Below are 24,370 nucleotides of genomic sequence, written 5' to 3' on the forward strand. Positions count from 1 at the left end.
TATAGTTGGTTTTCTCTCATCATTAGAAATAAGTCTGAACAATTTTGAGTCATTGTGTGTAAACGATGACAACTGTGTTGTAGTTGTGTTTAACTTTAGCCTGCCTGTGTTTAGTGTTTTGAAACATAAGTGCATCACAGTGAGAAATGTGTTTTAGTGAGTGAGAATGTGTTCAGCGTTTTGCAAGAAGAGTGCATGAGATTTGCAAACAGTGTTTTAACGATCTGAACTTGTTTAATGTTTTACAGAAAGAGTGATTTATTCGACAAACTGGTTTAGGCTATTGAGGATTTGGTTCAGAGAAGTGGGTTTAGTGTTTCAGCAATTCAGAAAAACTGTAAATCCTGGAATATGACAATATAAATATTTAACATATACACATTCACTTACGAGAACAAGAGCAAAATATATTCATGATATAGTGCTAGTGCAGGGCTGTGAACTGTCACACATTCAGCCTGAGACTCTAATCGACACGTTTCACACACTCTCATGTCACACACACATTTTCTCACGCAGAGAAAAATCGCACTGACACTGATCAGAGGTGGGTAATCCAGGGGTCAGAAAGTAAAAGTCCTGCCATATGTTTATTCCACCCATGAACTCAGCAGCTGATTTCACTAATTAGTTCTCTCTCCTGCTGAATTAGCAAATCCAGATGATTAGAACAAAATACTGAGGAGGACTTTTACTTTCTGAACCTGGACTTTACACCTCTGGCACTGACAGACAAGACAGAGCTGGTTACTTTTTATATGAAACAAATTCTCTGCTTTCAGATTCTGTACATTTTATTTCGAAATAAAAAAAAATATAGGCCTATCGTTTTGGTGCTTGTAAATGTGACGTGGAACAAAATTACGGTGGCCTAGAGAGCTCAACGCGCTGCAACTGAAGAAAACACATGCAAATAGAAAAACACCCGCAAATTAAGAAAACATCTTCATCAGTTTCACAACACATGTGTGCTCCAAATACTCACAACACAAGCAAATACAGAAATACACTGCAAATAGCACAGACCACAACAGAAATGTTTCCAGGTGACCCCAATAAGTGACGAACCCGGCTGGGACGTGCTTATTGCTCGTGAGCATCCCTATGCCCTACTCCCTTCGAAGGGCAGAGCCTTGAAGTGTGCACTGTGGAGGGAGCAGGGCTCTAGTGTGCCATTATGCAGCCGCTTGGATCGCACTTGGCGAAGGGAGGAACGAAAGACAACGTCATTTCCTCATTGTTTTCACCTGGGGTGTTCCCATGACAACGCAGCATGGTGTCCATCAGCTGAATAGCTGTTCTCACGACAGAAATGTCTTATTATTGCTATTAACATAACTGTTACAAATAAATATACATTTTATACAAAAAAGTTTTTAAAATATGCGTTATATATGTGTGTGTGTGTGTTTCAACTTTAAAGGAACACGCCGACTTTTGGGACTTTAGCTTATTCATCATATTCCCCAGAGTTAGATAAGTCCATACGGGACTTCCGGTTATGTCGGGTTGCTGAACGGTCACGTTTTTCAAAGCTCTCGGATAATCCCGTTTATAAATCTTTATCTAGACCCGATAACCAAAAGAAACATTTTCTTTTTTGACGGTTGCTCTGCAAAACAGTCAGCATGTCTTCGCGACCGCAAAGAAAAAGAGATAAAAAAGATAATACAGATTTGGCTGTCGACGAACTGGGACCCTCGTCTGAAGCTGATAGCGCACCGGTTGGTGCCAACGCTAACACAGAGGCTGAAACTCAACCCGATAATAGCGTAATTCTTTTAGCCATAAACGGCTTGAAGAGTGAGTTTCTGTCCCAATACAAGGAGGTTCTGGCAGTGATTAAAGAAGTTAAAGAGGATTTCTCTACATTCACTGAAAGATTTACCGAAGCGAAGAGCCGAATCCGCCAAGCCGAGGATGACATTAGCGGTAGTGATGTGACATTTGAACCGAGGCTTCGGAGCGTGTGTCGAGAAAAAGTGGGCGTGCCAGATGAAGCCGCGATTCGAGGCTTGTGTTGTTAACGTGAAAATCACGTGACTAATGACAAACGAGGCCTCGGTTTGTGTGGCTACGTCATTGGTTCGGTCTGAGTGTCGCTTCCGGATTAAAGCCGGTTCGAAACTCGCGCCTCCTTGTGGGTGTTGTCAGCAGTAGCCTAGAAGCAGTTGTAGTAGTGTCAGAGAGTCAGAGAGTTAGAAAACTATCATTGTATTGTGTCATATGTGAGGGCTGTATATTATTACATTATCAGGTTAGAATAGTTATAGTATATTATTATTATAGTAGGCCTGTATTATAGTCTTGTTATATTAATTAGATAAGATTATTTGGATTGCTCTGGATTTTTGGATCTGGACTGGACTGCTTTTTGATTTGGATTGCCCTTTTGGATTTGTTTGCTTTTTGTGACTCTTCCTTTTTCCTGGTAATGGAGCCAGCAAGAAAGAGGGAATCCTCCCCTGTCTGGGCTCAACAGAAGCATCAGTGTCCTCATTTGTACCACTGCCATTTTTATGTTCCCCTGCATCCTCTGTTCCTTGTGAAAGGATCTTTTCCAAGGCTAGAGAGATTTTGTCCAAGAAGAGGAATCATCTAAACCACAACACACTTGAAATAATTCTGTTTCTCAATAAAAAATCAATTTTTATTTTCCTTCCTTCCAGACTATTCTGTTGCAGTTTACTTTAATCTGTTATCTATAATCTGTTAAATTAATAAATGTACTTTATTACACTCCCTCTAACATAAGCACTGCACTCAACAGTGTCACTGTTGTTGTTCATACTGTCCCTATCCAAACAATTTATGAATAATTAATGAACTGTGTGTGTTACTCTGGACAAGTAAATTCAGACAGAGAAAGATACATATTTTATATTATACACAGTAATGGACAAATGTCTGATCATGTCTTTTTATTATTGCAAATGAAAGGTTACAAACATCAACAGTGAGTACAAAATAAATAAATAAATATTTTTTATTTATAAAAATATTTTTATAAAATATACATTTAAATATATATATATTTACATTACAAATAAATATTTTTATTTATAAACGCATTTTTATAAAATGTAAAAAAATATATAAAAAATATATATATATTTTTATAAAATTAGGGAGGGAGGGAGGGAGGGAGGGCTCGACACTGGTTCAGAATGAATTAATTTGTCTGCTATTTCTTTGCACAGTAGCTAGGTGTCACTAGTGAGCAATGCTGAATGAAGCTTCGAGTAATGAACCTTTAGCTGAAGCAATGGCCTGCGAGGTCTCAGTGGTTCAGGAAGCCTCATTTTGCCATCACTAATTAGCGGCCTTCAAGGAAGGGTTACCAAACTCAAAAAAACTGCATCGGATCTAGCCTCTGCTCTTGACATGGCCGAGTGTAGAAGCCGGCGCTCTAACATTCGGATTCTGGGACTCCCAAACGGAATCGAAGGAAATAATCCTGTTTCGTTTTTGGAAAGCTGGCTTCCTCAGGTTCTAGGTGCGGACACCTCGGCGCCGGTGATCATTGAAAGGGCACACAGGTTACCCAGCAGTGACAAAGAAGCTGGAAACACATTGTCAAGGCCAAAAACAATGACACTGAAATTCCTCAACTATGCCGACAAAGCCAGAGAACTGAGAGCAGCTCGGGAAAGAGGTACAGTGATGTTCCAGAATCACCACATTATGTTTTTTCCTGATCTATCGTCCGAGGTGTTGAAACAATGAAAGCGATTTGAGGAGGTGAAGATAGAGCTTCGTAAGAGGAAGATTAAGTACGGGATGATTTTCCCCACCAAGCTTCTGGTTACCTACGGAGACCGTCGTCATTTCTTCGTCTCTCCTGAAGAAGCAGGGAAATTCATCGCGGTCTTGCCAGAGGATGTTCGGGAAGCAGAGCAGCCAACACCTAAGTAACTCAGCTGTACTTTTTGTCACTTTGCATTAAAGTTTAATCGACCACATTAAAATTTATGTTGGATGATTAGTCTGAATGCCCTATAAAACGTAAGTGTAGTGAAGTCGTGTGACGTCAGTACTATTTGGTAGGTGGCCAATGAGCAATCGCCCATTGGGGCATATAAACCGTTCATTCATGCCTCCTGGGGTGCGTCATGGTTGAAAGCCCGCCCCTTCCATTGTAACTACAGACTGAGTGTGTCGCTGGGTTGCTGCGGGTTTGTGCGCGTGGGTTGCTGCTTACTCCCAGGTAGGCTTGGTACCATCTTGGGGCGTAGTGGGAAGTTTTTTTTCTTTTTGTCCTGACTTGGGTTGTGACAATTTGTTTCAGTACGGTGTGCCTTCAGGGCTTCCATTGGTGTGGCATCGCAGCTTTACTGATTGGAACACCAGCTGTTGCAGTCAACAAGGCTGTTAAATTATTCTCTTATGGTATATGTTGAAGTGTAACTTGATTGTATTCTCTGGTAGGTAAACTGGGATAGTACTTCATTGCATTATCGGGTGGGTAACTGGTCGATTACTTTGTTAGTCGTAACTCTTCTTGTTTACTGTTTTGAAGGTCTTCATGGACGCTAAAGCGGGCTAAGTGAGCAGTCGCATTAAACAGCGCGCTCTCTCTCTCCGCCACTCGCTCTTTAAAGCCATCTGCTGCTTTCTACACCGTTACGTTTAAGTCAAGCATGTCTATGCGGGCTTGAAAGATTATTTTGTCTTTTTTGCTACTAGTTGGCATTTCTATACTTTTGTTTTTGGTCGATTTGTTTTCTAGTTATTTGATTCTGAGTGACTGTGTCTGCCTGAAATCACTTCCAGGCATAACGTTATTGCAGTTAACTCTGTATTTGGTGTGAGTTTTCCTCCGCGGTCACAGTAGATTTGTTTATTGTTTTTCTTGAATGTGAATGTGAGTGTTTAGAGTATTTATACTTTGGTTATTTTTGGTCAAGGTAAATTGTTTTATTTTTTTGTGTCGGTCATGTTGGACTGTTAAGTCAATAGACCGACCTTGGATGTGTTTTGTTTATTTCTTTTGTTAAATTAAATTGTCCTGTTTATAGTGCATTTATTATTCGATTCTAATTGGCCGGTCTGCCTGCAATAACTTCCGGGCGTACTGCAGTTAATTCTGTGTGGTGTTCCTGCAGCGGTCAGTGTACTTGTTTATTGTCTGTCTTTAATCTGTTTATAGTATTTATATTTTGTTTATTTTGGGGTGCATTGTAAATTGTGTTTTTTTTTTTGGTGGTTTTCGTCACGTTAGAGTCAATAAATTGACTTTGAATGTTTGTTTTGTTTCTTTTGGTTACTGAAATTGTTTAGTTTATTAATTATCTATATTTTTCTTTTTTTCTTTCCTTTAGGAGCTGAGGAATTCCTGGAGCGGGCTGGTTGTTGGTCTCACTGCAGGTTTTGCTTCACTAAGAGTGTTATTGCAGTTTCATTATTGCCGTGTCACTACCTTTGGTTATTTGCAGTGAATTTGGTGGGTGTACGTTGGGTTGGTGTGCTTCTTATGGTAGACCTGCTGTCGGCACACTAGTCTGCTCCTGACCGGAAGCCTCAGCCCCGGTGAAGGTTTATTGTGAATCTTGTGAAGGTTTATTGTGAATCTTGTTTATTTCTTTTGTTTATTATTTTTTTTCTTTGTTCAATTCAATCATGACCCATGTGAATTACTGATTTTAAAGCTCCAATATGTAGGAATTTTGTAATAAAATTTCCGAAAATAACTTGCACAGTGTGATATATTTCCTCCAGTTGTGTACTTACAATATTTCAAAAGTCTCCAAAGATTTTTTATTTCAGAGAAATTCAATGCAATGTCCGCTCTATCCTTGTAACCGGATTTTTTTTTTTTTTTTTTACAACAACTTTATTGAGTTTTTTTTCTTATCACAATAAACAATAACGACGTCTGACAAAGAAGAAAAATAAATAAAATAAAAAATATGACCCACCACACCGGAATATCACATGGTCAAATGCGGAAGTGGTGGTTATAGCGTTATAGCCATAGACTGTATGGTTATAGCTGTTATGGATCACGATTACTCTTTGGCGAGTATTGAAGTGCCAACAAAACGAAAGCGTCCATATTCTGATACACGCAGACTGTGTGACAAACGGAGGAATAAAACCTGGATAAATATCGGCCAGGCGTTTTTGAGATGGAGAGAGCTGCGCGACTATCTTGGACTTGACAGAGACTCTGCTCTCGCGAGTGTATTGATAGACAGGTAAGACATGCAACTGTCAATAATAGCACTTATAAACAAAGTTATATTGCTCTTTGTACTTCGGTAAGGCTTTTTATCACGTGTGGTGATCGAGATTATGGCAGTACAATTAAATACAATCCGATATGTGTTGTTAAAAAAATATATTTAGTCATTACTTGCAAATGTTCGTTCAAATTTACTTTTAGATATTGGTTTGAACACGTTAAACAACAAGGCATTAACCATAAACACGTAAAACTGCACAACATTAACCCAACAAATCATTTGACAAATAGCTGTAAGTTGTAACGGGATAATATAGCATAACATTTCACGTTCCTTGCAGTTCATTAATTGTGATGACATAAAATAATACGATCAGACATACAGGTAATACAAAAACGAATAAATTACCTCATCCGTGATCATGATTCATTAATTCCATTTAGATACATCGCTAGATGGTGAAAACGCATTAAAAACGACATCTCCCATCGTCACCTCCTTCATAGTGTCATCAAGCTTCGCCTTTGTTATTGTTGGAAACTGCGCCCTCTTGTGGTCAAAAAAAATAACATACTGGAGCTTTAAATCATTGTTGATCAACTTTTAGCTTTAATAAAACATTTTTTGTACGGAAGCATGCCTCTTGCCTTTTATAGGTGGAACGTATTTGTGTGCTTTATTTGGGTTGTTTTCCCCGTTAACCTGGGGTGGCGTAGTCACTAAAATTTAGCCACTTGCTACATAAGGTTGGGCATTTTTGGATTCATAGTTCGTAAAGGTTTGGTGTTGATTTGAATACCAAGCAGAACCATCAAATAGGCTGATTATTTAGGTATCGTATTTTCTTTTGGTTAAACGGTCATAATACTTGGTCTATGAGAGCGTGCGTTTATTTGTTTTGGAAATACTATTTTGGTTTTGGACACAATTGTTATTTTTTCACTTAAATTCAGCAACCTTATAGCGTTCCTAGAGGACCATTAGAGTACATAACTACAGTTCTAGTCGAAGGAAAAGGGATGTTCGCTGTGCACTGGGTGTTCTATCTAGTGCAAGTGCTGGGGATACTTTGTATCTTAGATGGTTGCATTTTGAATTTTTTTGTATATATATTTTTTTTATTTTTCACTATACATTTATACTTATGCATTTCAGTTTTCTGGTACATCTTTGTACTTTACAAAAATGCTACAGGGTGTTCCTTGGAACAGGTCATTAATGTTTGGACTACCAAGAAAATTTTGAATATTCAATTTTGTTGCAAATGTCAAGGGATTCTAGTCTTATATTGACATCTTGGCTCTGTAACCTAACTAAATTGAAACAAGTGATGAACAGAGTTAACTACCTCCATCCTAAAATATTATTCCTGCAGGAAACACATTTATTGTCAGACGAAGTCATTAAACTGCGTAGAAGATGGCCAGGGCAGGTTATAGCAGCATCATATGGCTCGCACTCAAGAGGGGTAGCTGTGCTGATACATAAATCAATATTGCAATCTTGTAAGTGTTTATGGCCCTAATACAGATGAACCAATTTGTTTTCATAATCTTTTCTTAATTTTGTCTTCGCTTCAGGGTATCTTAATAGTCGCTGGTGACTTTAATTGTACCCTTGTAATTATATCCTAATTTGGACCGTTCCAATGGTATTGACACTTCACATTCACAAAGTAGGAACATAATTAATCAATACATCAAAGACCATAATTTAAGTGATGTCTGGAGGCTTCGAAATCCAACAAAGAAAGAATTTTCTTGCTATTCCTCATCTTTCCATACTTATTCCAGAATATACTGTTTTCTTATTTCAAAAGACTTGATTGATTATATATCTAACTGTAAGTATAGTAGTATTGTTTTATCAGATCATGCTGCATTAATCTAACTGTAAGTATAGTAGTATTGTTTTATCAGATCATGCTGCATTATCGCTGAAATATACTATCAGAATTTGTTGGAAATCAAATTGACATATTTTTTGAGTTTAATACAAACCAGACATCTGCTTCAATACGATGGGAGGCATTTAAGGCCTGTATTAGGGGGCAAATGATCAGCTTTACTAGTTCTAAGACAAACAGATCTGCCCTTAAAATGATTGAATTGTAACAGAGTATCAAGGATTTAGAAGAAGACATTTTCAAACAAGATACTCCTGAACTGAGACATAAACTTTTGCTACTTAAAGCAGAATTGAATGACATCTCTACTAATAAAGCTGCGGCTTATATAACTATGAACAAACATATTATGACCAAGGAGAAAAGGCTGGAAGGTTATTGGCATGGCGAATTATGGCTCAACAAAATGAAGGGGGGATTAACAAGATAGAAACTATAGATGGACAAATGACCACGGTCCCAACTGAAATTAATAATGCTTTTAGAAAATATTATGAAGATCTTTATAAATCGACACCTCCAGGGAATACCAATCATTATAAAACATTTATGGATGAGATTCAGATTCTCTCACTGTCTGAGGAAGACTCCAAAGTATTGGATCAACCAATTGAAGAAGCAGACCTGAATGCAGCATTAATTGTACGAATAGTGGAAAAGCACCAGGTCCCGATGGTCTACCTATAGACATCTATAAGATCTTTCACAATTAGTGAGACCATTAGTCTTTTAAATTCTGACACTAAGATAATTGCTAAAGTTTTAGCCAGTAGACCTGATAAGTATTTACCTTTACTGATTGATCCTGATCAAAATGGCTTTATAAAAGGTAGACAAGCTTTTCATTATATACGTTGTGTTAAATGTCATACACTCTACAAAAGGAGTCTCGGATACAGCTTTACTTTCTTTAGATGCCGAGAAGGCTTTTGATAGGGTGGAGTGGGACTATCTTTTCGATACCCTCTCTTGTTTTGGTATCGGTCCGTATTTTATAAAACGTATAAAAATGTATATTCAAATCCCACAGCAGAGATATTGACTGATAATATAATCTCTAAATCATTTCCGCTTTACGCTATTGCAGTACGAAGAAATGGAGATATATCAGGGATTACAATTGCCGGTCTTGAAAATAAAATAGCTTTATATGCTGATGACATTATATTATTTCTGTCCAATTTAAGTACATCTGTGACTTCTTTATTGGGCCAATAATCAATATATTAAAAACGAATGTTCTCCCCAAATTCTTATATTTATTTCAATCAATTCCTCTGCCCCCACCACATAATTTTTTCTGTAATATGAAGAAGCTTTTCACCAATTTTATTTGGGCAAACTGATGTCCCAGGCTGAGTTAAGGCTAAATAATTAAATTCTGAAATGTTTTGCCAATCACAATATACTTATTGTGATGCAAGTTTTTTTTTTTTTTTTTTACACCCCATCAATCCCCCTTTCATAATTCTCCCTTTAAACTAAACTCAAAAGTTGGCAGCTCTGTCCTACAGTGATCTTTTGATGAGCTTTTAATGGACGGTGTTGCAGAAAAGCAGAAGTAAATGTACAGAGACAGAGGAGTGAAGAGAGAACCAAGAAATCAGCCGCGAACAACTTGACACACTCTCAAATAATGAAATATATGACAAATAAGACGAAGAAAATAATCTAAGTTGATTTCTTAAATACCCAATGACATCAAAATATTAGTTTTGTGGCTTTTAGTTCTCATCTATCAGCTCAGAGCTCATTTATGCTAGTGAACTCCTTTGACATGATAAATATTTAACATGTACACATTCACTTCTGAGAACTTGAGCCAAAAATATTCATGATCTGCTGCTAAAGTGATTTTTGTCCAATCAAATGCTCTAAACAAAGAGAAAGTCCCTCCCCCTAAACCATGTGACACTGACTAGCAAGTAGCAAAAGACTATTGGACATTTCTAAAAGGGACGAGCGTTTGACATGTTCAACACAAACTTCCTGTTTCAGAGAGAAATATGTGAGAACAGGACAGAAGAAAGTGCAGATCAGCCGCTCATGAGGCCTTAAATAAAACATCAGAGTGTTTCTAATGTGAATGTAAGAGAGACTCACCGTGAATCATGAGCAGAAAGAAGATCAGAGGAAGAGGAGGAGCCATTCTGACCCACATCAGTATAACATATATCTATAATACAGCATTCAATTCAATTCACATTTGTTTGTATAGCGCTTTTCACAATACACATCGTTTCAGAGCAGCTTTACAGAAAATACACGAGTCCACATTACAATTTAGAGTGATCTGTTATCAGAGGAAACTGTCTAAGATATGCATATACAAAATCACAGTTAGCTAAAAATGTATTAATTGAAACAATGTAATAATTTAAGGCAGAAACAATGAGCTCATTGAAGTAATGAATACTTGCGTTAATATATTCATCACTTAAACAAGTATATGTAAATCACCCTATTCTTAACATTTCTCATGTAAAGACACGTATGTTATATGAGCAATAATCATCAGTTTCATTTAAGCAAGAGTGTGTTTGTCTTACCGTGTTGAAGCTCATCAGATCAACAGCAACCAAATGACTGACTGTTTTAACACAAGCGCTTTAGCTTTACAGTGAAGGACTTTGTGTGGTTAACACTGTTTATTAATGACCAGCGACGGAAATATCACTGTCCCTCCCTCAACAAGAGAACAACATTACTGAACTAAACCTACTTAAACAGAAATTATGATCTTTTTTCTGTAAGTTGAAGATGAATAGTTGTGAAGATGAATGAGGATGAATGATAGTGATTTACAGGTGAGGCTCATCAAGGTTGATGTCAGACGCAGGAGATGGTGACCTCTGGTGGCAGTTTGAGGGATTGTTAGGGATGGGCGATTACAAACTTTGTTATTTTGATCCGATACCAATACTTTTTCTTACAGGTTTAACAATGCCAATGTCAAAACCAGTTATTTCTTAAATTGGTATGTGTTTTTCTAAATTATTTTTAGAAGAAAATATTAAATTACGCTTAAAGGCATATCACACACCAACAAACTCCAGCTAAATGTCAGGGGTGTTTTGAAGCAAACATGAAAAAAAAGTATTGAAAACAAATAAAAGTGATGCAGAAACCCATGTTTTGTCATTAACAATTTTAATATTGATATTTTTTAATGGAATCAATACCAAATAAGTAGCTTGTGAGAATCAATATATATTAATACTGCAGGATCTATGAGCCCTTAAGGTTTGTACAAGCAAATATGAGACGATCACAAATACAACTTAAAAACTTAAAAACATTTAAAGGGAGAGTTACAAGAACACAAAAGACAGAATAACAGAAGCTGATAATATTGAGCACTTTGAGAGCAAAAAAAAAAAGAAGATACATTTTCCATTGTGAATGACTTCCATTATCAGAATAAAATTATCAATTATGATTTAAAAGCAGGAAAATGTTGTAAATTGAGAAAGCATAGATTGTTTGCCACAACTGAACATCACTTTAGGTGTTTTGACTTAAAGGTATAGCGGAGGATCTTTCCGAATTTTAGATAAGACCCTCTCCACTTTTTGAATAAGTTTGATTGATTCACCAGAATGATTGACAATTAGGAGGACCAATAGTATAGGTGATCCACCCGGAAGTAAAAAAATCCTCCACTATACCTTTAATTTGAACATATATTTAGATAATAACAATTCACCAGCTTTTAACTTTCATTTAATTCCACTGTTACATCATGTTTCTTAAACTATACAGAAATGAATCTCTTGTGACTCATCACTGATGATCCCTGTCAATCATCAGTGGCTCCGCCCACAGAGCTCAGGATTGGTTCATTTGTGCTCCGCCTCTCACTGCAGAATCTTCCTGTTGATCTGAACAAACAATAAGATGAAGAAAGACTGACTGAAGTTCATCAACAACATTATAAAACCTTTCACAAGATACATAAAACAATCACACTAAACTGAAGAGAGTTTTATTGATTATATTGAGAAGAGCTGCAGGTTCTGACACTTACTGATGGATTCTCATGTTTAGAAAAGCTCTGAGGATCAAGAGTCTTCAGGAGGTCTGCGATCAATGGTCTGTGTGAAAGAGAGCGAGAGATCGGTCATGTGATCATCAGTGATGGAGTATCTGACTTTGACGTCTCACTTACTGTGAGTGTGTCGTACAGGTCAGAGGTCGTGGACTTGAGATCAAGAGCTGTATATGTGTCTTCATTGGGATCAGAGATCTGCAGGAGAGACACACACACATTGTGAGCTCATGTTTTAAACGCTGACTGTAATGTTTAGAGGATCTTGATGGAAATCAGTTTTACTGGATCTAGAACTGAAGAATCGGGTGTTTGGTCACGAGACTCGTGTGTCTTATACTCTTAATATCTGTGTACGGCTCATAGCGGCTGTAAGAAACATCTCTGCATGCAGGAAAACACTGTGAATAATTGAGATCATCTCACCTCCTTCATAGCAGATCTTATGTTTATCCTTTTAGTAAGACTGTTAGAAGAAAGATGAATAAACAACACATTTAACGCCTCAAATAACTGCAATTTCAGGTTTCAAACAGAGATGGAGACAAAGAGGCAAAGCTTACGCACTACCGCTTTAAATGTAACACTTAACCTAAATGTAATACAGTGATTCTTCATATATACAGAAGTAGATTTTTTAAATTAACTTCTTACCAAATGTACATCACAAAAGCACCTGATGCTCCACCGAGTAAAACACCAACAACACCGACAGTTACAGACAAGAAACATCTGACTGATGAAATACAGACAAACACACACCAATGTTTAACAGGACTAGATCAGACAAAATATACTGACAGATAAGGAAGTAAGCAGGAGTATGTGGTTAAAATACAGAATATGATTCATAAAACTCACACATGACGTTTAAAGTCACAGTATCAGAGTATTTATCCCCATGTTCATTGATGGACTTGCACTTGTATTCTCCACTGTCATCAGAGCTGATCTTTGAGATGATGAAGATTCTTCCAGATCCTACAATCGTTCCTCCTTTAATCCAGCTGATTTCTGCAGGAGGGTTTGAGTCACTGATGCAGTTCAGAGTCACTGAATCTCCCTCCACTATTACACCAGATGGACTGATGGAGATCACAGGTTTCACTGGAGGATATACAGATGTCAGGTAAAAGTATTTATCAGAGACGGCTGGTGGAAAATGTTCTAGGAAAGGCTGCAGTTGGTTATTATTGGACAATTTCAGCAAACAACCTTTGTTAGTTTTTTCACTGTTTAATGCTAAACAGTGAAAGTTCAAGCAAAAAAGTTGACAGAAGTAAAAACTATTAAGACTAGAATTTGAGAGGCTTGAAACATTTGAAATACAGACAAATGTTTGACCAAGTTCTAGATTAAAGGTACAATATCTAAGAATATTGTATCAAAATACCTTCCCCCCCCCCAAAAAAGAAAAAAAAAAAAACTTTTTATAGTCAACTCACACAGTTTTATATATTTCTTTCAATTGTGTACTTACATTATCCTAAATCTTTCCAATAATTTGTAAATTCAGAGAAATTCACAATTTTAAATGATGCTTGTCACTGGTCGTCTGTAAATTACGTAAAAAGATTTTACTTTTTTTTTTTTTTTTTTTACTTTTCCTGGTGTAACCCAGAGTTATTACAAATAAAAATTAAGAAAGGAAAAATAAATGAAAAGTTCAGAATTGTAAAGTTAAACTTTTTCCATTAATGATCCAAAAGTGTTTTCTTTTTGTTCTTATTTTTCTCATATTGTGAATATGAAAAATGTATGCTGTATTTTGAATGTTATGTTGCCTTTAAAGGTCCCGTTTTTCCTGTGTTTTTGAAGCTTTGATTGTGTTTACAGTGTGCAATATAACATGTGTTCATGTTTTGCTTGTAAAAAAAACAGTATTTTTCACACAATTTACTTATCTGTATACCGCTGTTTTCACTGTCCTAAAAACGGGCTGATGACTTCCTTGTTCTAGGAAGTCCTTCCTTCAGAAATACGTAACGAGTTCTGATTGTGCCAGCGGTTCCTGTGTTGTGATTCGACAGCAGCTTAGCGCACGTTGCCCGGAAAGGTCACGCCTCTTACCATAACGTGGAGATGCATGCGCTCAGTGTTATTATATGAAAATAACAGTGTCTCGACGACATGGCGACAAACACACTCTACAAACGCAACTCTTCCTCTTCTCCGTGGGAGCGCAACAAGACCACTCCCCCTTTTTTTGTGTATTCCTGTGGGCGGAGGTTAGTCAAAAAGCTGTTCTACTGACGTCATTAAAGCAGGAAGTAGAGGGATGTAGTCCAAACCGGCCGTTCGCTGTAGGCTTTGAAAGGCGACTTCTGTTAAATAAAATATCTCGCTTGGCATTGAACTTAATTTCACAGGTATTATTTATGCTCTAACAGCAACATTACACACTAACTAAAGTTTGAAAAATGGGATCACGAAGAACAGGACCTTTAAGAGAATGTGTTTGAAAAATGGGATCACGAAGAACAGGACCTTTAAGAGAATGTGATGTGTAGTTCACTGACGACCTATCAGGAGAGAGTAAAGGCCCTTTCACACCGGATGAGTAATGAAAAAGCGAATAGTTCGTGTGCGAATAGTTCGCGTCAAAACCCATCACATGAGCTGCATAAACACGGTCTCTATCTCTATCTTTGACGATTAGCTTTCTATCCCAAATGTAGGTTAGCCTTCTAGCCAACACAGCACAGGACTATACAACGACGAAAACTATCACGCAACATACTCACAGTCGTGATAACCGAGCTGGTTGGCAATGCTACGCCACACAATCATTGTCCTTGTAGTATGCGATTGGCTGAAGCCTTTTCTGTCGCCGCAAAAGTTAAAAAAAAAAATCGACATCGAAGCGAAAAAAATAAAAGTCGTTATTTCGCCGCAGCACATTCGCGTTCGGTGTGGAAGCGCTCATTACACAAACAGCTGATCAAAAAATAAAACTATCGCGCGAATTATTCGTGCGTCATAATCGCGTCCATAGTGAAAGGACCTGATGACGTCAGAACGCGCGGAGAGAGAGATGAGATGTAAGCACAGAGAAATCGGCAGAGATATTTCTGAGAGAAAATAACAGTGATTTTGACATAAAACTAGACAAAACGTCTAGAGATATATTTATTTTATTTGAACTGAACTATATTTTGCTGTTAGGAGTGATTTTGAGTTAGTTTTGAGTGTTTTTATTGTGGACACGGCGATGACACGGACTGAGCTCATCACTGTGTGGAACAAGATGGCGGAGCCTCCCAGCAAATCCTGATTAAAGCGAAACCATCGAACGATTTCATCGGACCCTCTGCTTAGTTTTCCCCGGATGGAGGAAAAGAACTGTGCAGGATGACAGAGTGAACTGACGTGGAACTCTTTTCTCTTCTCTTCTCAGTCGACAAAAGTCTATTTTCTCCTTTCACCACGACGGTAGGCCTGAACTGTTGCATCTAACGTTCACTGGGGTATGGACGATATTTTTTTCTCTTTTGAATTCAGAGACTGGTATTTGAAAAAACACACTGAATCTACAGATATTTGAACTGTCTATAATATTGACAGTTGAATTGGTCTTTATCATTTGTTCATTGCCTGTTTTTATTTTTATTTTAAAGAGAAGGGTTTATTGTGTGAAATAATTGAAATATAATTGTTATTTTTATTTTATTTTTATTTCTAAGTTGAACTGGGAAGAAAAAGGGAAACTAACCCCGTGTGGATTTCGATTAAAGGAGAACTCCAGTCAATTTTAACATTAAGCTCATTTTTTGTACATTTGGAGTGCTGTCAATACAGAGAACAACGACAAAAATCGGTGTTGCCTACACCATGTTATCCTCTTTTTAAAATTTGCACCCTGTTGACTTCAATGGGGCAAGTTTTAAACCTGCTTTTAGCCTCTTAACATCCTTGATGTGTCATTACAAGTGCACAGGTCATGTGAGTGATTCCTTCAGAGTGAACGCGGGTGAATCTGACTGCAGTAGATGTGAAAGATATGTATAAAAATTATGTTAATTCAGCCAGCGCACATACCTGTATTTACATCCTATTTCCGGTCGAAGTCCACAATAGTCGATTGTCGAGTTCAGTGGAGAACTCGACAATCGACTACTATGGACTTCGACCGAAAACAGAAAGTAAATACCTGATTTATGGGGATTAAAAAAGAAGAATGGGAAGATGTTTATCATTATAGGGTGGTTGTGTACACACACTGCTGACACATTTATGTTCAAACACCATGTAAAGTGAATTTTGCATAATAGGTGCCCTTTAAAAATCTTAAATACTTCAGAGCACAGACTTAAGTCTTAAAATCTTTTTAAAGGGAACACTTCACAGATTATTGTATTTTTTTATTTTATTTTTTTTAAGTTTACAAAAAGCATCATAGAAGTTTAAGTTTATCAAAATGTAAAATACATATTTTTATATTTTATATAAATATATATTTTACAAAAAAAAAAAATCAACTAAAACTTCAAGAAAACATTTTCAACTAAAACTATAAGAACATTAAAGCTAAATATCTGAACAAATTCTGAGACAAATTTTAGGTTGATACCTTAAAAAAAAATTTTTAAAAATAAAAAATCAGTACGATTTTTTGAGTGCAGTACCAAACTTTTCCACTAGATGACATCCAGACTCCTCTGGTGACCAAATAAGGACTCTTCGATTTCCATATATGGATTAAAGGATCTTAACTACAGTCTGAACGCTTTCAAATGCTATATAGTTTGTCAAGATTACTTTAGGTTTAGACTAAGATATTATTGTTATAAATGTATAATGGCAAGTGTCCCAAGGGTGTCGGGGAGGGGCAGTCTTAAAAATAGTGGTTCAAACATTTTTATAAACCATAAATTCAGATATTTATTCTTTGTAATGTTTGAAAAGTCAATCTGCACTCACACATGACATTGAGCTGGACAGCAGGAGAGATGTGAGTGTGTCCGTCTACAGCACAGCTATATCTGCCTGAATCCTCTCTTCTGACTGACTGCAGCAGGAGTTCATTGTTTCTGTCTCTTCTCTCAGTTAATGGCTGTGAGTTTCTGTACCAGATGAATGTTGCTCTGTCAGTCAGAGCGCAGCTGCTTTTACATCTCAGATTGACTGAATCTCCCTCTGTCACTCTCTCAGGAGACTCCACCTGAAGATCTGAACACAACACACACATTATATCTAGTGCTGCTGTCATACACTGATTATTATTCAACATAATGCACAGAAGAAGAGATAAACCTCATCAAAGTCACCTGTGACATTAAGAGTCACTCCTGGATAACCAGTATATTGTCCATCAGGTTTATCAGTGATGAATCTGAAATAGTACATGTGTGAATCCTTCAGTGTCACATGACTCAGTCTGACGGTGCAGTTCTGCTGTTTATCTCCCAGATACTGAAGCCTCTGACTGTATTCAGGGTCATTAGACAGATCTGGAGACTCATCACCCTTTTTATACTTATCAGTCCAGAACACTTTCATGATCTGATGTCCAGTAGGGTATGTATACTGTAAGTGCATCTCATTATCACTGTTGAGTCCTTTAGTGCACAGATGTGGGAAGGACTGTAACTCACACTCCAATCATCACTAGAAACCCCTGAAACACAGAATTCATCAAACTGTAAATGTTGTTTTATCTGTTATATTGGGCCATGAAAACATGACAATACTTTATTACTATATGAAAACAGCGACTCATTACAGGAAATATAAGATAAATGTAAATAAATAATCTCAGTGTGAATTACTTTAAGACAGAGGAGTGAAGAGAGAACCAAGAAATCAGCCAAAAACAACAAGCTGCACAATTACAGTTTTTCTGAATTGCTAAAACACATTTCTTGAAACCATCACTCACTTTCTCAAAACCTTAAACACAAAAGCAAATGTTCAAAACTCATTCAGAGAATCTCTGACTCTTCTGGCAAAATCAAACAATGCTTTCAGATCTTACACACATCAGTCAATATTAGAAACACTACAGATCATTCGTTAGACACTACATGAAGAATGGAGAACACAGAATCCAAAGCATGCAGTTACAGGAGAAATATTTATATATTTATAGTAACAAAGTAAACAAATTTTGCAATTGTGTAATAAAGTAGTACTGACACCTGACAGTGGCGAGTGAATAAATACTGTATGCACTGCAAGTACTGTATAGTATTGCACTGAATATTGTATAGTATGGAATGTCTGTATATTCAGCATTTGCATACTGTGAAATACAGTGACCAACTGCAGAAGCCCAAAAGGTTACAGTAAAAAACTGTAAATGAAAAGCATGTTACTGTAAAGTACAGTCAGAAGAGTTGAGCAACTGCAGAATCAAGGTCAGTGAGAGAGATTTATTCTGCTTCAGCTTCACGTCTTCATGTCGGTCCGGCCGGAGAATATCATCTCTGCAGGAGAAGAGAAAAACCCTGAAGCAGATTCTCCACACCTTCCTCTTCCTCCTCCTCTTCCTCCTCTTTCATCACCTCTTTCACACACTCTTCCTCCTCTTATACTCACACTCTTCCTCCTCTTATACTCACACTCTTCCTCCTCTAACACATACTCTTCCTCCTCTTATACTCACACTCTTCCTCCGCTTATACTCATACTCTTCCTCCTCTAACTCACACTCTTCCTCCTCTTATACTCATACTCTTCCTCTTCTAACTCACACTCTTCCTCCTCTTATACTCATACTCTTCCTCCTCTTATACACACACTCTTCCTCCGCTTATACTCATACTCTTCCTCCTCTAACTCACACTCTTCCTCCTCTTATACTCATACTCTTCCTCCTCTAACTCACACTCTTCCTCCTCTTATACTCATACTCTTCCTCCTCTTATACACACACTCTTCCTCCGCTTATACTCATACTCTTCCTCCTCTTATACTCACACTCTTCCTTCTCAAACTCACACTCTTCCTCCTCTTATACTCATACTCTTCCTCCTCTTACACATACTCTTCCTCCTCTTATACTCACACTCTTCCTCCTCTAAGTCACTCTCTGTGTCCGAAATACTTCCCTACTATATAGTAGTTGTACATATGTACACCGAGGAGTGTTAATTTAACACTGGGGATTTTGCTGAGTTTATTTGTTCCTGTGTAGTTATTCATTAATGATGGAACAGTATTCTAAAGTCTTGTGATGTACAGAGTTGATCTGTGTACATTAATATTTTGTCGATTGTCACCGTTGTTGAGATTCATACACGTATTCTTGATGTAAGTGAGTGACTAAGACTTTCTGAAAACACTTTTTTAAATAAATCATTCTGCACGGCTGGATAATATGATGTAATTTCACAACACTGTTATAACTAACTGCAAATCGGACATCATGCATATACTCAAAAACTTGCTCAGATTAATATTTGATGATTATATAATCATCAATATACATCTGATCATATTTTCTCCTGCCATAACAAACATATTTTATACAAATACAGTTACAACAGCCAGAGAAAAGTCTACAGAAAAGTAAAGGGTTCAAGACTAAAAGTGCCACTAATTATTCAATGAAACATAATCATATAAACCTCTGTTGAACGATCCGAGTTGTGTATCTACACATTAGTGTGTAAAAGGTTTCAACACACTTCTGTGTAAAGAGGAATAACACATTAGTATAATAACACGTGTAGTCCTTATATAAACACACAGATGTGTTAAGAAATTACACAGGTTGTGTGTTAGATTCTACACAACGTGTCATTTTTAACACATTTCTTTTTACAGGTTGTGTTGTTTTCGACACATAATTTTATAAGAGTGCGCCAACATTAATTATCAATGTGCAGTGTTTGCTGTGTTCTCAAATATAATATTTTGTCACATTTTAATTGAATTTAAAGTGCAAACTCAGTTAACTGTTATCTCTCATGAACTTTTGTCAAAAGCAGCATTATCAGTTATGGGTTGAAGCGTGAATAACTGAATAATGTCCAGTACAGTGAGTCTGTCCAGTCATTGAGCTTGAGACATTGACTTTGTGTGCACATGATTAAATGGTTAATATTTTTCACTTTATTTTTTTTAAATTCTGAGTATGTAATAACCTGACACCATTTGTGTGTTAAAATGACTTACACAACTATTGTTACATTTGACAACGTGTTGTGTCTGAGCACACACACTACATGTTAAAACTGAGACAACGTGTCATTTTTAACACAATTTTAATGTGTCATTTTTAACTCTTTTTAGAGTGTACTTATGAAAATATTGTTTTATCAGTTACACTGGACCATGCAAATATGACAATACTTTATTACTATTTGGAAACATCGACTCATTACAGGAAATATAAGCTCATCTTCTCAGAATCTATGGAGTTATAAATGTGAATAAATGATCTCAGTGTGAATTACTTCAGCTTTGATGGACGGTGTTGCAGAAAAGCAGAAGTAAATGTACAGAGACAGAGGAGTGAAGAGAGAACCAAGAAATCAGCCACGAACAACATGACACACTCTCAAATAATGAAATATATGAAAAATAAGATGAAGAAAATAATCAAAGTTGATTTATTAAATCACTTTTACCCAATGACATCAAAATATTAGTTTTGTGGCTTTTAGTTCTTATCTATCAGCTCAGAGCTCATTTATGCTAGTGAACTCCTTTGACATGATAAATATTTAACATGTACACATTCACTTCCGAGAACATAAGCCAAAAATATTCATGATCTGCTGCTAAAGTGATTTTTGTCCAATCAAATGCTCTGAACAATGAGAAAGTCCCTCCCCCTAAACCATGTGACACTGACCAGCAAGTAGCAAAAGACTACTGGACATTTCTAAAAGGGACGAGCGTTTGACATGTTCAACACAATCTTCCTGTTTCAGAGAGAAATATGTGAGAACAGGACAGAAGAAAGTGCAGATCAGCCGCTCATGAGGCCTTAAATAAAACATCAGAGTGTTTCTAATGTGAATGTAAGAGAGACTCACCGTGAATCATGAGCAGAAAGAAGATCAGAGGAAGAGGAGGAGCCATTCTGACCCACATCAGCATAACATATATCTATAATACAGCATTTATATAAACATCACTTAAACAAGTATATGTAAATCACCCTATTCTTAACATTTCTCATGTAAAGACACGCATGTTATATGAGCAATAATCATCAGTTTCATTTAAGCAAGAGTGTGTTTGTCTTACCGTGTTGAAGCTCATCAGATCAACAGCAACCAAATGACTGACTGTTTTAACTCAAGCACTTTAGCTTTACAGTGAAGGACTTTGTGTGGTTAACACTGTTTATTAATAACCAGTGATGGAAACATCACAGTCCCTCCCTCAACAGGAGAACAACATTACTGAACTAAAACTAACTAAAGAGAAATGATGATCTTTTTCTGTAAGTTGAAGATGAATAATTGTGAAGATGAATGAAGATGAATGATAGTGATTTACAGGTGAGGCTCATCAAGGTTGATGTCAGTCGCAGGAGATGGTGACCTCTGGTGGCAGTTTGAGGGATTGAACGAGCACATATGAGACGAGATGTGTCTGACTGCAGAACTATATACGTGACCGCAGTTTCAGATATGGAAGACATTTTCTGCCAAAATTAAATAAATCAATTAAATTATAAAAATGAAACTAAAACCAGATTAACCACTTCATTACAGAAAACTGTATGCAAAATATGTGACAAAATTGAGAATGGAATTAAATGATTTAATTTTAATTTTAATTTTCACAGTGACATTTTCAATATTAAAATGAAAAGGCAAACGTGAAAAAGAAACTGCAAATACAGTTTTTACAAAGCTTTTTATTAACGCTCACACAATAATAGTGACACAATTCAAATTCAAATGTAAAGTTTAGTTGTCATTTTATTTCCTCTTTTATTTCACACCTTTAGTTTTCATTTTCAACACAACCTGAATGCAAATTCTATGTTAATGAGTGGGTGGGGCTTATTCAAGAGCAACGGCGCTACAGACACGCCTTCTGTAAAGCGACGTCGTTGACGCCCCGTGTGAATGAGGGTGATTGAGTGAGTGTGAATGGCTAAATGTGTGATATGAAGTTATTGAAATGTGATCATACTGTAATCGAGACGAGTCATGGCAGAATCTGTAAGGCTGCATTTACACTGCAGGTCTTGATGCCCAATTCCGATTTGCTGACTATATCCGATTTTTTTGACGTTTTTTTAAGTTTCAAGGGAGTAAAGCCTGTTTATGCCATTAAGAAAATTAAATTCTGTCAAATAAATTTTGTTTTAAAGAAATGTTCATTTAAAAGCAGCGCTCATTCATCAGTGTATTATGTTACCATTAAAGATGCGCGCATCAACCGTCGCCTCGAGTCCGCTGTTGAAGGTGATGATCATCCATATCCTCACACGTAACAACACATACGAATACATAATTTGACTATCGGGTACGGATACTTAAAGGTGAACTAAGTAACTTTTTTTACCTTAACTGAACAGCTTCGGAGTCATTGGAATGGTTATATTACTTATTTTAGACGTTTTAAAGAATGTCCCATCTGCTTTGATTCGGGTGACGTTGGAGCTCATCCGCGCATCTCTAATTACCCAGAGTTTTGCTTTCCGCACTATTTTCAAAAATCAGCAAAACATTGCTCTCGTAAGGCGGAGAAAAAAATACTCCACTGTGTTGAGCCTTCGTCCTCCATCGCACCATTAATAAGTCATGTGCTCGCAGTTGGTTTCCACCTGAGTTGAAGTCCCTTTTTTAATGACGTATGACTCGCATTTACTGGGGAATATCCGATTTGTCCGCTTACATGGCAGACGCAAATGCACGTATCCGATTCATATCCGATTTATTACCACATATGAGTGAGGCCTGAATCCGATCTGAGAAAAATCGGAATCCATGCGTTTTTTTCCTGCTTACACGTTCACCGGTCATATCCGATCTGTGCCACTTGAGAGGAAAAAATCGGAATTGGGTCACTTGAACCATGCAGTGTAAATGGGGCCTAAGTCAGCTTTTGCGGGAAGCTGCCGCAGCACTGGAACGAGAGGAGAACAACACAAACCCAGACTGTCCAGCAAGCGTCAAACCCTCACTGCAGTTCCTCAGCCTGAGTCGCGGGCATCTTCAGTTGCCAGAGAAACTGTTCAGCGTAAGTAGGCCATGTTATGATGTTAGACTAGACCATAATCGATGAGGTTCATTCGTGTATTTTGTGATGTCAAACCCTTGGGTGTACTAAAATCTTAGTAACATAATTCTACAACAATTATTGCCAGACATTATCACCCGCTATGGCTATGCCGATAGATGGCGTATCTAGCTGTCACCGAGGACCGGACCTTGGCAAATGTTTCATATTTAAATATATATTGTAACAACAATGAGAAGGAACCAACCACCGACTCATCTTCTTTTTGAATATTAATTCAAATTCTCTGCTTCTCGATGAATGAGGGGGGGGGGAAGACTTGTTCAGAACGTCTCATGATCCTCATCCATCTTGTCATCGGGGCCAGGCGCCAACCAGTCGGGCTGTTTAAAACTGACCCCCAGCACTAACGAAATAACTGGTCAATACTATCTTTGTTGCCGAAATTACTGATTGGTTAAGAAAAAGACAGAGACCAAGGTCTCACACAAGAGTCCTCACGAACCAGAGCCATAAATCACCCAGTCTCCAGAAAGTCTGCTTACCAAAGACTTTTATTGGTTAACTTAAGGAAGAACTGGTCAACGTTTGATAGTTTTGCAAGACGAATCGGTTTAGAGATGATTACTGCTCAGGGCCCTAACAAGAGGTCACATGACCCCTGTGGCTAACAGACCCCATCTTGGTCCCATGAGAGAGACAAACAGATTTCAGCAGGAAATACCCATGACCTCAGGGTGTTTCCAAGCCCATACACTTTACACACCAAAAGACTTTTACATATCAAAATCCATAAAACTCATTCAAGAACAATTTTCAATGGACTTATAAAAACATCATACATCATTCTATGTGTTTCTACGATATATGTGTCCATTTAATATGCGTTAATCCCATGTAAGTCATTTAATGGTTATAACTGTTAGATGTTTTGAATGAAAGTGTGTTGTGTTTCATACCAGTATGATCGTATGCTCGTGATTCAAAAGATGGTTTGAATGATATCTGTGTAATATGTTTTGATCTTCTTTTAATTAGAAAGCATGTCTAAACTGTGGCCTCTATTCTCTCTGCTAGAAC

The sequence above is a fragment of the Squalius cephalus genome, assembly GCF_949319135.1.
Source record: "Squalius cephalus genome assembly, chromosome: 2".
NCBI lineage: Eukaryota > Metazoa > Chordata > Actinopteri > Cypriniformes > Leuciscidae > Squalius > Squalius cephalus.